The sequence below is a fragment of the Euphorbia lathyris genome, chromosome 1, assembly GCF_963576675.1.
Source record: "Euphorbia lathyris chromosome 1, ddEupLath1.1, whole genome shotgun sequence".
Taxonomy (NCBI): Eukaryota; Viridiplantae; Streptophyta; class Magnoliopsida; order Malpighiales; family Euphorbiaceae; genus Euphorbia; species Euphorbia lathyris.
Window position 1 is genome coordinate 32,895,120 of NC_088910.1, and position 13,089 is coordinate 32,908,208.

Genomic DNA, 13,089 nt, shown 5'->3' on the forward strand with positions numbered 1-13,089 from the left:
TTTTGAAGATGGTTTCGGTTCTCACCGAGGCTTACAACGGTGTTGGGACTCTCCTTCTCCAAAGCAGTAAGCTCCCTCCTTTCTACCAAGCACGCTTAAATCATTGAGGAGACGGGTTTGGCTAAACATGAGGCAATGCTTTCTTAGTCTAAATCAATTGCTGAGATTTCCTAAGAACTGATGATGCTTCCTCTTATATTCCTACTCAAATGCAACCTCGTCCAAACCCTAATAGCAAAAATGGGCAAGGCAGACCCAACGAAAATCGAAATAAGGGTGGAGGTCATAACAATATCCTCCCTTCCCATGGCAACCTCAGTAGTTCGACAACCAGCAGATGGGTCCTTGCTCCTACATGTCATGAGCAGCCCCCCCCCCCATGCCTATATCCCACTAATCAATGGGCCTGGCCCAATCGCAATTCAAATCAGCCAAAGTCGCTAGTTGGTATTCTCAGCCCACGCCCAGCCTAGGCCCTTGTCGTAGTTTTCCATCCTCACCGACAGACATTGAAGCAACCATGTATACACTGGGACTCAATCCTTCTCATCCAGGTTGGTACATGGACACTAGGGCTACATCTCATATGACTCTTGTTGTTCCCGTGTAATTAGTTCCAAAGGGGGGGGGGGGGGGTTAGGAACTAATGTAACTTTTTCGTTCTGAATTATGCTGACTTAATATGATTCTTTAAGTTTTACAACTCAGTTTTAGTCAGCACGGCCGAGTGAGGCGTAAGACGGCTTTAGTTAGATACTGACTAGAACTGTTTTACTTGCGAGTTGGGAAATGACACTTTTGTGGTCAGCTTCTAACTCAGCACTCTAATTTACTCAGTGTCAGCTTAAACAATTTATATACTGAGTAAATATATCAAGCAACACATACAGATATATATTGAGAGAGAGTTAGAAATTACTCAGCGCGACTTATCCTGGTTCGGCCTCTCCGCCTACGTCTAGTCCCCAGAATTCCTCCGGGCTTTTTCAATCCAATACTGAGCTCTTTAAAGGTAGAGCACAAACCGTTTACAAGGCAGTTGAATATGCAAGAGTATCTTCCTCTATTCGTCTACTCAACTCCTACTAAGTGCTATAACCGAACACCTAGATTTCTCTACCGCTGAGTACTTAAAACCGAGTACTCAGCACCGCTCTCTCAATTTTACAATTGATACAAACTTGTTCTTTTTCAGACAAAGAACACTTTAGATGATTACAAAATCAAACTAGCTTTTACACAGAGATAGAAATTTGGTGTAAGATCTTTTTCTTGTTTTGATGTGCTTTGTATGTGTATACTTTTTCTCTTGTATTTCTGGCAAAGGATCCAAGAAGTGTACTTGTCCTTTTATAGATGAAATCTGAAGACACAATCATTTGAATTCGGATCTATCCGTTGAATTCAAACGGCTCTTTGCTTGCATCATTATTCTGGTCAGCTTCAGATTTGCAGGCCAATCATGTCGTCTGAATTCGGTAGGCAGCAGGCTTGTCTTCTTCTCACAGGTTTGTCTTCTAACACAGATTTCGTCTTTTAGCTAGCGGACAGTTGACCCATGCGTCTCGAAACTGTATCCATGCATATTTCCAAAGCTTTCTGATTTAGCGCAGATCTCTGTCGGATCTTGTCTTTTAGCAAACAGATCATTGGTGTTGTCCTAAAAAACACACAGCTTGACTTTGATAGCCGTTGTTGCTATTTCCGATACTGAGTTGCTTTTTCACTCAGCTTCCAAGGCCAGCTTCATTTTGCAAGATATAATTTCGAAGAAGACTTCTCTTCTTTCATGCTGAGTTGCTTTTTACTCAACTTCTGTGATCAGCTTCATTTGTAAGCTTCGATACTTAAGAAATCTTTTCTTCTTTCATACTGAGTTATTTTTTACTCAGCCTGTGATATGTTATCATGCTGACTGAGTTCTGTCTTACTTAATTCTTGTTCTTATAAATATTTTTATACTTAACATTGAACAAATACATTAGTACAATTAAATCAAAGCACTTAAATTTAATTGTCTTAATCATGGATCATTTTGTCAAATCAAAATTATGTGGAAAGGTGTTTCAACAAACTCCCCCATTTTGATGTTGGCAAAATATTTAGTTATGGAACTCAGTTTTGAAATTCCCCATGATTGAATTATCTTTCATTCTTCTGAAATTACTCCCCCGTAAGGGTTGCATCCATTATCCTAACTCTAAACCTTCTAAGATTTAATCGAGTAAAAGGTAAGACATGCCTATACTGACTTAGTTCAATTCTAGTTCTCTCAAGATCTAATTCAGATGAGCCTAGGTCAGCTTTCAGACGAGTTTAATACTTGGAACATGTATTTACTCAGTTTGATACATGGTCAGATTAGGTATCAGAGAGATTACTTATATGGATTCATGTATCAGAGTAAGTGTGTGTTGAGCATTTTGCTTATGCATGTTCCTTTTTAATTTTAGTGTGTTTGTTCTTTTAAGATAGTTCAACATATAGCATAACAAGTAAGCATCACATATAGATCAGTCAGTTTAAATGAAAAAATACTTAAAATGGATAGATTCTTAAAATGGATAGATTGTCAGCATACAAAAAGATAGACTACGCCAAATAAACATTACAAGCCAAGTTCTGTCTATTTCCTCCTGTTGACTTGGGCTTGATTAGCAATGCCTTTTCCTTTGGCATTTCGTTGTTGCTGACTACCGGATGCTTCCCCCAAGTTTTGCTGAGTTCCATCAGCTTGGTCTTTCTCCCCCGTTTTGCCAGCATCGAGCTGAGGAGGAGCGAAGGTGTCATTCAGAACAGCACGAGTCAATCTCACTGAGTACGCCTTAAGTTGTTTCGTGCTCTCCCTAAGACCGTTGAAAACAGGAACGCCATCGTCGATAATGGATACGGGGACTCGAATGGATGCACTAAGCATACTGAGAATATATTCTTGTGATTTTCCAATCCAGGTCAGTGTGTCAGTCAGCCTGGTATAAGCTTGATGATACATTTTGAGCAAGGTCGAATCGTAGAACTGGCGTTGAGCATTGGTATAGCGGACGTGTTTGAATGTGGCTTGCGAGTATTGCAGAATTTCATTAGTCTTCACCACGTCAATATCCATCTCTTCTTTTACTCAAGTTGAGTAGACGGACGGCTTCGCTAATTTGCTCGATGGAACACTGGGAACATGAGGAAATTAACTCACTAGTATGGGTCAGCTCAGAGTTCAGCTTAGTGAAGTGTTGATTTAACTCAGCAAAAGTTGCATATTCCAAGTTCACAGCTGCAAGATTGTTGATTTGTCCTTAGAGGGAATCCATGTGGTTTACCATCATTAACTGGAGTTCAGCCAGCTTCTTTATTGAGTCTTGCTTGGGTTGTTGAGATTGAAAGGAGGTCATGACACTCACAAGATCTTTGAGACCCTTGATCTCGTTCAGGAGCTGAGTGATGGAAGTAAGTTGTGTTGACTCAACATTAACGGACCCAGCAGCATCGACATGAGATTGGTTAATATCTTGGAGTAGGGATTGAGCTGAGTCAATGATTCTGCGCCCAGACTCAGTTGCATTCTGGTACACATAAGTTTCATCAGGATGATGCTCAGCGGCTGGAATTGGAATAGTACCAGATGGTGGAGGAGTAGGTTGTTTACCAGAACCAGATGGGCCAGCATGGTCAACGGCTGGACTTTTGTTTAAGTCAGCACCAGGAACTGACTGTTCAACATTCTGCGAAACTGGGTTAGGAAGAGGTGGATCGGCAGAGATGTTGACCTGCTCAGTATCAGTCTGAAGTTGAGTTGGTGCAGGAGTTAATTCAGAACTTACATGGACAAGATTTTCCTTTGCTTGCTCACCTTCTTGAGCAGCTTGAACTTCGAGCTTTTGCTCGGCAGAGATTGGATTTTCAGGAGTCTTGGCTTGTTCCTCAGTATGAGTAACAGAGGCTTGCTTTTGTGTGAATTGATCTAGAGTTGGCTCGATGACAGAGGAGAAGAATTCATACTGAAGTCCAGTTAGGTCAGTAATTGGTTCTCTAAGTGGAGAATCAGCCAATAGGTCTAGGGAGTTGGACTTGTGAGCTTTACGTTTGAAACGCTTTTCAAAACTGGCCGTTTTGGTTTGAGGTGAGGGGTCAGCAGCGATTGAGTCAAGAGACTCAGATGAAGAATTGGGCCCTAGGGCAGCATTAAGGCTTCTCACAGTTTGAACTTTTACTGCTTGGTCAGCTTGTAGTTCAGTTGGCTCAGCATCGACTGACTTAGTTTGCTCAGCAGCATTCTTATCTTGCTCATCATTAACATTGGTTGTTCGCTCAACATCAAACTGTCCTCCAAAATCTCCCAATTCATCTTCTTGTTCAGAGGGTGTTTTCTCAAGATCAATCTCTTGACTTCTCACAAAGTGGGAGTCGTCGAAGACGACGAAGTCAAGAGGGACAGCATCAATTGGACTTAGACCAGATGTTCTTTTCTTCTTCCTCAGAGGTGTCTCCGGAATTTCCTTACTTTCGACTTCCTCGGGCTCAACTGGCCTTTTCTCTACTGACTTAGGTACCTGTTGACCGTGCTCAGCATCAACTTTCTTAGCACTGGAAATTATTCTCAGCTTCTTCGGAACTGTGTTGACATCCTTTGCTGACTGGTCAGCTTTTCTCTTTTTATCTTCCTTAGCGCGGTCAGTGCGGGCTTGGTTTACTTTCTTTCCCTTTCTGCTCAGCATGCCCTTTGTACCTTCAGCCACATTATTTGCTTCATCTGTTACAGCCCCCTTTCCTTTCTTGGATTTAATGGGTTGGTCATAGGCCAATCCAAACAATACGGCCGCAGTAATTTCTGTTCCCCAAACATTTATTTCCTCAACTAAGTTCACCCTGTAGTCTTTGAGTATCTTGATGATTAGTGAACCTAACCTGAGTGTGCCCGTACTTCGTTGAAAAGCACCGATGAGGACCACATGCATTTTGAGTGGCTGGTAGGTAAGCATGTGCCAAATGAAGCACTGCTCAAAATTTGACGCTGAGGATATGGAATTGACCTTTGGGAAAATGAAGTTTGTCAGAATATAATGGGCCATCTTCTGATTCTGACCCATAGAAGTGTTAGCGATTTCACCTTTGTGATCTTTCGGTTTACAAAACTCCACGGGAAAGTCAATTTTGGTGTGGTCATTCGTGGTTCTGAGTTTGGCTCCTCCATTGGTCAGTTTGAGGAGTTTAGCGAGATAGGGAGGATTGACGAAGATTTCCTTCCCTCGGACCTTGGAAACCATGTAATCACGGTCATCATCAGCGACTCTTAAGTTTGCATAGAACTCCTTTACCAACTCGGGATAAGTGGGTTCTCGGAGGGAAAACAGCCCGGCCCAGCCATTTTTTGAAATCCATTCGCAAAAAGGTTTTTCGGCTTCTACAAACCTCTTTGAAAACCAGCGAGAATGGTCAACCTTCCAGCCCCTTACACTGCTGAAGACGGGATAGTATGTCCTTTCGATGGGTTTCTTCTCCTTTTTCTTCTGTTTCTTTGAGGATGTTGCTTGGTTAGCCCGGGGTTTCTTACTCGGAGTAATGACCTTAGACTGGTCATGCTGACCATGTTCTTGAGACTTGGTGGGAGTCTCGACGTATTCCTGCTGAGTAGGAGAAGGTGGATTTTCATCGGAGCGGTTGTCATCATAACCGGCACCGGAGACGTTCTGAGAGTCCGACATGATTTTCTCAGAGATTTTTTAGGGTATTTGAAAATTTAGGGATTTAGAGAGAGAGAGATGGGAATCAGATGCCAGAGATTTCAAAACTAAAGAAATGTGAGTGGGAATTCGTCCACTATTTATAGGGATGTCGAGTTGATCTGATACGTTGGAGTAGCCATTTTACCTCGATATTATCAAACGACAATAATCTGGCATTTATGACATGTTCGGCGCATTTGTTTTCTAATTATTGCGTTTACGTCATCCTAGGTGGCTATTTATGGCGCGTGTGCTAGCATTTAATGTGAAATGGATTTTACTCAGTGTTTGGAATTCTAAACGTTTAAGATACTGAGTGCTCAGTTTTACGTAGAAGAAATTTTCATACAAAAGTAACTCAGCCTATAGTAATCACACAGCATGTATGTCTAGTCAGCATAGGGTGATTCTATGTTATACAGTTTAGCTCAGTTTGAGTGAGTTACTTAGCATGCAATAACTATTCGGCATATAGTATAATCATTCAACATTTGATCAAGAATTTATTAAACAGGATTACACATACCGATAGCTTCCCTTAGTATGCTGAATTGCTCACGAGCCAGAGGCTTAGTGAAGATATCCGCAAGCTGTTCATCTGTTGGTACATAGGTCAGCTTGATCTCACCCTTGAGTACATGGTCTCTGATGAAGTGATGCCTTATGCTGACATGCTTCATCCTGCTGTGTTGGATTGGATTTTTGGATAGGTCAATAGCGCTTTTGTTATCGCACTTGACTTCAATTGTTTCTGTTTTGACTCCGTAATCCTCAAGTTGTTGCTTAATCCATAAGACTTGGGCCACACATCTTCCAGTAGCAATGTACTCAGCTTCAGTTGTAGACAGGGCAACTGATGACTGCTTCTTGTTGAACCAAGACACTAGACAGCTTCCAAGGAAATGACATCCTCCAGAAGTACTCTTACGCTCTAGCTTGTCCCGTCCATAGTCAGCGTCAGTTTATCCAATGAGTGTGAAGTCATTTGAGTTTGGATACCACAAACCTGTATTAACTGAGCTCTGCAAATATCTAAAAATTCTTTTCACAGCTATAAGGTGTGATTCTCTGGGGTCAGCTTGGTATCTAGCGCAATAGCATACTGAGTATTGAATGTCAGGTCTACTAGCAGTAAGATAAAGTAGAGAGCCAATCATATCTCGATATAACTTACTGTCTACTGACTTACCTTTCTCATCCGTGCATAGAACAGTATCAGTACCCATTGGGGTTGATATGGGCTTACAATCTTCCATATCGAATTTCTTTAACATTTCTTTGGCGTACTTAGACTGACTAATGAAGATGTCGTTCTTCCCTTGCTTGATTTGATGTCCAATGAAGAAGTTGAGTTCGCCCATCATATACATTTCGAACTCATTTTGCATCTGTTTACTAAATTCTTTGCACATAGATTCGTCAGTAGCACCAAATATTATATCATCTACGTAAATTTGTGCAAGCATGGTATTTTTACCCTTCTTCTTAATGAATAAGGTTGTGTCAGCTTTGCCTCTGACATAGTTCCTGGTCAGCAGGAAATTGGTCAACCTCTCATACCAAGCACGAGGTGCTTGTTTCAGGCCGTACAAGGCCTTCTTGAGTTTATAAACGTGGTTTGGAAACTTTGGATCTTCAAATCCAGGAGGCTGACTAACATATACCTCTTCGTTTATAAATCCATTAAGAAAAGCACTTTTGACATCCATTTGATATAGTTTTAAGTTCATAAAACTAGCATATGCACACAATATACGTATAGCCTCTAACCTAGCAACGGGTGCAAAGGTCTCACTATAATCAATGCCCTCTTGCCGACTATAGCCTTGGGCTACAAGTCGGGCTTTGTTTCTGACCACATTACCTTGCTCATCTAGCTTATTTCTAAAGACCCACTTAGTTCCTATGGTCTTTTGATTCCTAGGTTTTGGTACTAAATCTCATACCTCATTTCTTTTGAGCTGATCAAGCTCCTCTTGCATAGCATTGATCCAATGTTCATCGTGCTCAGCTTCAGCAAAATTCTTTGGTTCATGAACTGAGACGAATGCAACATTGCTGAGATATTTTCTAAGTTGATCTCTTGTCATCAGCTTGTTATCAACAACATCAAGAATGGACTTCTCCGAATGTCCTCTTGGAATTTTTATTTCTTTGGGTAATGTTGAGTTGTCTGGAATAGGTGTTTCTACAATATCTGCAGGAGTAGATTGGTTAGCGAAGGTAATGTCTGTTTCGTGTTTACCTTTGGTCAGCCCTTGTACTGATGACTCAACGGCTCCAATTTGGTCAGCGGAAGCTGAGCTTGGTTCATCTTCGGTAGATTGAGTTGTTTTTCCTGCAGGGTCAGTTTCATCGAACTCGATATGGACAAACTCTTCTATAACTTGAGTTCGTTTATTATACACCCTATATGCTTTACTGTTAGTTGAGTACCCTAAAAAGATCGCTTCGTCAGCTTTAGCATCAAATTTAGCAAGATTATCTTTTGTGTTGAGTATAAAACATTTACACCCAAAGGCACGAAAGTAGCCAATGTTGGGCTTTCGTCCTTTCCAAAGTTCATAAAGAGTTTTCTTGAGTATAGGTCTAACTAAAGCCCTATTCAGTATATAACATGTTGTGTGGACAGCTTCACCCCAGAAATACTTTGGAAGCCTATTTTCGCTTAGCATTGTCCTAGCAATTTCGACTACTATTCTGTTCTTCCTTTCAACAACCCCATTTTGTTGAGGCGTCCTAGGAGCAGAAAAGTTATGGTCAATGCCACTGACTTCACAGAATTCATCAAACTATTGGTTTTTGAATTCTCCGCCATTATCACTTCTAATATGAGCTACTTTTAGGTCTTTGTCATTTTTAAGCTTTTTAATCAATGCTGTGAACATCTCAAATGTTTCATCCTTGCTACTCAGTAAGATGATCCAAGTATACCGAGAGAAATCGTCTACAATGACTAAGGAAAATTTCTTACCTCCCAAGCTGAGTGGCTGGACATGTCCGAAAAGATCCAAATATAGTAATTCCAATGGTCGCTTGGTTGAGACAATGTTTTTACTTTGAAAAGATTTTTTTGTTTGTTTACCTTGCTGACAAGCATTGCATAATTGATCTTTTTCAAACTTCAATTTGGGCAGTCCCTCAACTAGTTGCTTTCTAGCTAATTTGGCGAGGAGGTCCATGCTTACATGACCAAGTCTCCTATGTCATAGCCAGGAGTTGTCCTCTTTAGATACTAAGCATATATTTTTGGAAAACTGTTTTTCTAAACTCAACATATATACATTGTCAACACGAGGGGCAGTTAAAATCAAATTGTTACCTCCGATAGTACCTGAGCCTACTATCTTACCCTTTTTATTGTCTCCAAAACTTAGGTTTCCACCTCGTTTAAGCTCAAGTGTGATGAACTGAGTTTCATCACCAGTCATGTGCCTCGAGCATGCGCTGTCAATGTACCACAGTTTTGATTTTTCCACGCATCTCAGGCTCACCTGCATTTTAAACTATTCATCTTTAGGTACCCAATTCTTTTTGGGTCCTCGTTGGTTAGCATAAACAGGTGATATATCACGTTTTAACTTGTGACGGCATACATTTATGGTGTGGCCTTGTTTACGACAGAAGTCACAATGAGTTACCCTTTTTGGGTGACTTTGTCTTTAGTCAGCACCATTGTGCTGAGCATGCCAACATACCTTAGTGGTATGACCTTTCTTTCCGCAGAAGTCACATTGGACAGTCCGCTTATTATACCAACACACATCTATTGTGTGTCCTCTTTTCCCACAACAGTCACACTGAGTGAACTGTCTATGCTGACCTGTACCTGAGTACTCAACATGGGATTTAATTTTAGTTGAACCTTTTATTTGGTTCTGTAGGGTTGTGACATCCTTTCTCAGTTTCTTTGAATCTGATTGGACTTCCGAGACAAACTTGTGCATGATTTCCATGTTGTCATGCAAAGTTGAGTTGTCTTGGAGAAGATATCGGAGGTCACTTAGTTTGACCTCTTCAATCTCGTCACACCGCCTGCTGAGTGCTTTTATTTTCTTGTTACACTTTTTAGTCAGTGTATATAAATCACTCAGGGCGTTAACCATTTCATTTCTAAGCAAGTGTAGAGATGTTACCTCATTAGAATGTTCCTCTTGGTCAGAGCCGTCAGAGAGGTCAGCTTGCTCAGATTGATTTTGGTCAGCAGCGTCATCGGTCATGAAGCATATATTTGCTGTCTCATTTGCATCAGCTTTTGATGATGTTGAGTCATCATTGTCACTCCATGTAGTGACCATAGCCTTTTTGCTTCCCTTCTTTTCTTTCTTTAGATTAGGGCAGCTTGACTTAATGTGCCCAGTTTGATGGCACTCAAAGCACGTGACATGCTTGGAGCTGTCCTTTTTGTATTTGTCACTAGACTCAGCTTTGTACCTATCGCCTCTTCTGAATGGCCTCTTGCTGTTCTTTTCATTCTTTCTAAACAACTTCTTCATCTTCCTTGTGAACATGGCCATTTCATCATCGTCTGATGAGTCAGCTTCGGTTGAGTCAGCTTTCATGACAAGTGATTTTTGTTTCTTGTCCTCTGACTTTTCTTTTGCTTCGAAGTTTTTCATAGAGACCTCATGAGTCAGCAGAGATCCGATCAGCTCGTCGTATTTGTACGTGGTCAAGTCCTGAGCTTCTTCCACAACTGTCTTCTTAGCTTGCCAGCTTTTGGGAAGACTTCTCAGTATTTTCTTCGCCTGTTCCTCTTCGGTGAAGATCTTTTCGAGCCTCTTGAGCTCATTTATAATATTGGTGAACCTTGAGTTCATCTCTGAGATGTCTTCATTTTCATTCATCTCGAACAGCTCGTATAGTCTCATGTGTTGGTTCACTTTGGACTCCTTGACCTTGCTTGTGCCTTCATAAGTCACCTCCAGTTTTTTCCAAATCTCCTGTGCTGACTCGCAACCTGAAATCTTATTGTATTCTGCAGCATCTAGCGCACAGTGAAGCATATTGATAGCCAAAGCATTGTTTTGTAATTTCTTAAGGTCATCTTCTGACCACTCAGTTTCACTCTTGACAATCTTTTCGTTGTCAACAGTTTTGTAAGGCATATATGGGCCTTGGACTATTGCAAGCCACGCACTCATGTTTGTAGCTTGAATAAAGTTCTTCATCCTATTTTTCCAAAATGTATAATTTGATCCGAAAAACAAGGGAGGCCGACTAATTGATAATCCCTCAGGGAGTATTTGTGTTGTTTGGTTCCCGGGAAGGAAACGAGTGCTGTTCTCAGCCATTTATCAGGATCAGCTCAAGATAGTTATATCTTTGAGTAGTGAGCTATTAGGCTCTGATACCACTTGTTGGTCCCGTGTAATTAGTTCCAAATGGGGGGTTAGGAACTAATGTAACTTTTTCGTTCTGAACTATGTTAACTGTTTTACTTGCCAGTTGGGAAATGACACTTTTATGGTCAGCTTTCCACTCAGCACTCTGATTTACTCAGTGTCAGCTTAAACAATTTATATACTGAGTAAATATATCAAGCAACACATACAAATATATATTGAGAGAGAGTTAGAAATTACTCAGAGCGACTTATCCTGGTTCGGCCTCTCCGCCTACGTCCAGTCCCTAGAATTCCTCCAGGCTTTTTCAATCCAATACTGAGCTCTTTAAAGGTAGAGCACAAACCGTTTATAAGGCAGTTGAATATGCAAGAATACCTTCCTCTATTCGTCTACTCAACTCCTACTAAGTGCTATAACCGAACACCTAGATTTCTCTACCGCTGAGTACTTAAAACCGAGTACTCAGCACTGCTCTCTCAATTTTACAATTGATACAAACTTGTTCTTTTTCAGACAAAGAACACTTTAGATGATTACAAAATCAAACTAGCTTTTACACAGAGATAGAAATTTGGTGTAAGATCTTTTTCTTGTTTTGATGCGCTTTGTATGTGTATACTTTTTCTCTTGTATTTCTGGCAAAGGATCCAAGAAGTGTACTTGTCCTTTTATAAATGAAATCTGAAGATACAATCATTTGAATTCGGATCTATCCGTTGAATTCAAACGGCTTTTTTCTTGCGTCATTGTTCTGGTCAGCTTCAGATTTATAGGCCAATCCTGTCGTCTGAATTCGGTAGGCAGCAGGCTTGTCTTCTTCTCGCAGGTTTGTCTTCTAGCACAGATTTCGTCTTTTAGCTAGCGGACAGTTGACCCATGCGTCTCGAAACTGTATCCATGCATATTTCCAAAGCTTTTTGATTTAGCGCAGATCTCTGTCGGATCTTGTCTTTTAGCAAACGGGTCATTGGTGCTGTCCTGAAAAACACACAGCTTGACTTTGATAGCCGTTGTTGCTATTTTCGATACTGAGTTGCTTTTTCACTCAGCTTCCAAAGTCAGCTTCATTTTGCAAGATATAGTTCCGAAGAAGACTTCTCTTCTTTCATGCTGAGTTGCTTTTTACTCAGCTTCTGTGATCAGCTTCATTTGTAAGTTTTGATACTTAAGAAATCTTTTCTTCTTTCATACTGAGTTATTCTTTACTCAGCCCGTGCTATGTTATCATGCTGACTGAGTTCTGTCTTACTTAATTCCTGTTCTTATAAATATTTTTATACTTAACATTGAACAAACACATTAGTACAATTAAATCAAAGCACTTAAATTTAATTATCTTAATCATGGATCATTTGTCAAATCAAAATTATATGGAAAGGTGTTTCAACAACTCTCACATAAAGTACTCTCACATCTTATTCTAGTTTGAGCAAAAATAATGGTGTTATGGTTGGTAATAGTTAGTTAATTCTGATTCATGACTATGGGCATATTACTTTATCCAAACCAAACTCACCCTTAGCTTTAAAAAAATTCTTCATGCACCTCACATTGTTAAAACTTAGTGTCTATCTAGAAATTTACAACTAATAATTTTGTTTCGATAGAATTTGATCGTTTTGGATTTTTTGGTGAAGGATATCCAGACGGGGCTGCATCTAATGAGATGTGAGAGTCGGGACGAGTTGTATCCCATCACCACCAACACATCCACACAACCATCTTCTCAACCGTCCACTTTTGTTGTTTTAGCTCCATCATTATGGCATGCGGTATTGGGTCACCCGGGCACATCTATTTTTTATTTCCGTATGCAAAATAAATTTATTGAATATACTCAAAGTAGAAAGTTGTCTCTTTGTCATTCGTGTTCTCTTACAAAACATGTTAAGTTGCCTTTTGTTGCTTCAAATACTATTAGTCTTTTTGAAATAATACATTGTTATCTTTGGACATCTTGTGTTTTGAGTACTATGGGTCATCGTTATTATCTTGTGCTTTTGGATGATTAATCTAATTTTGTG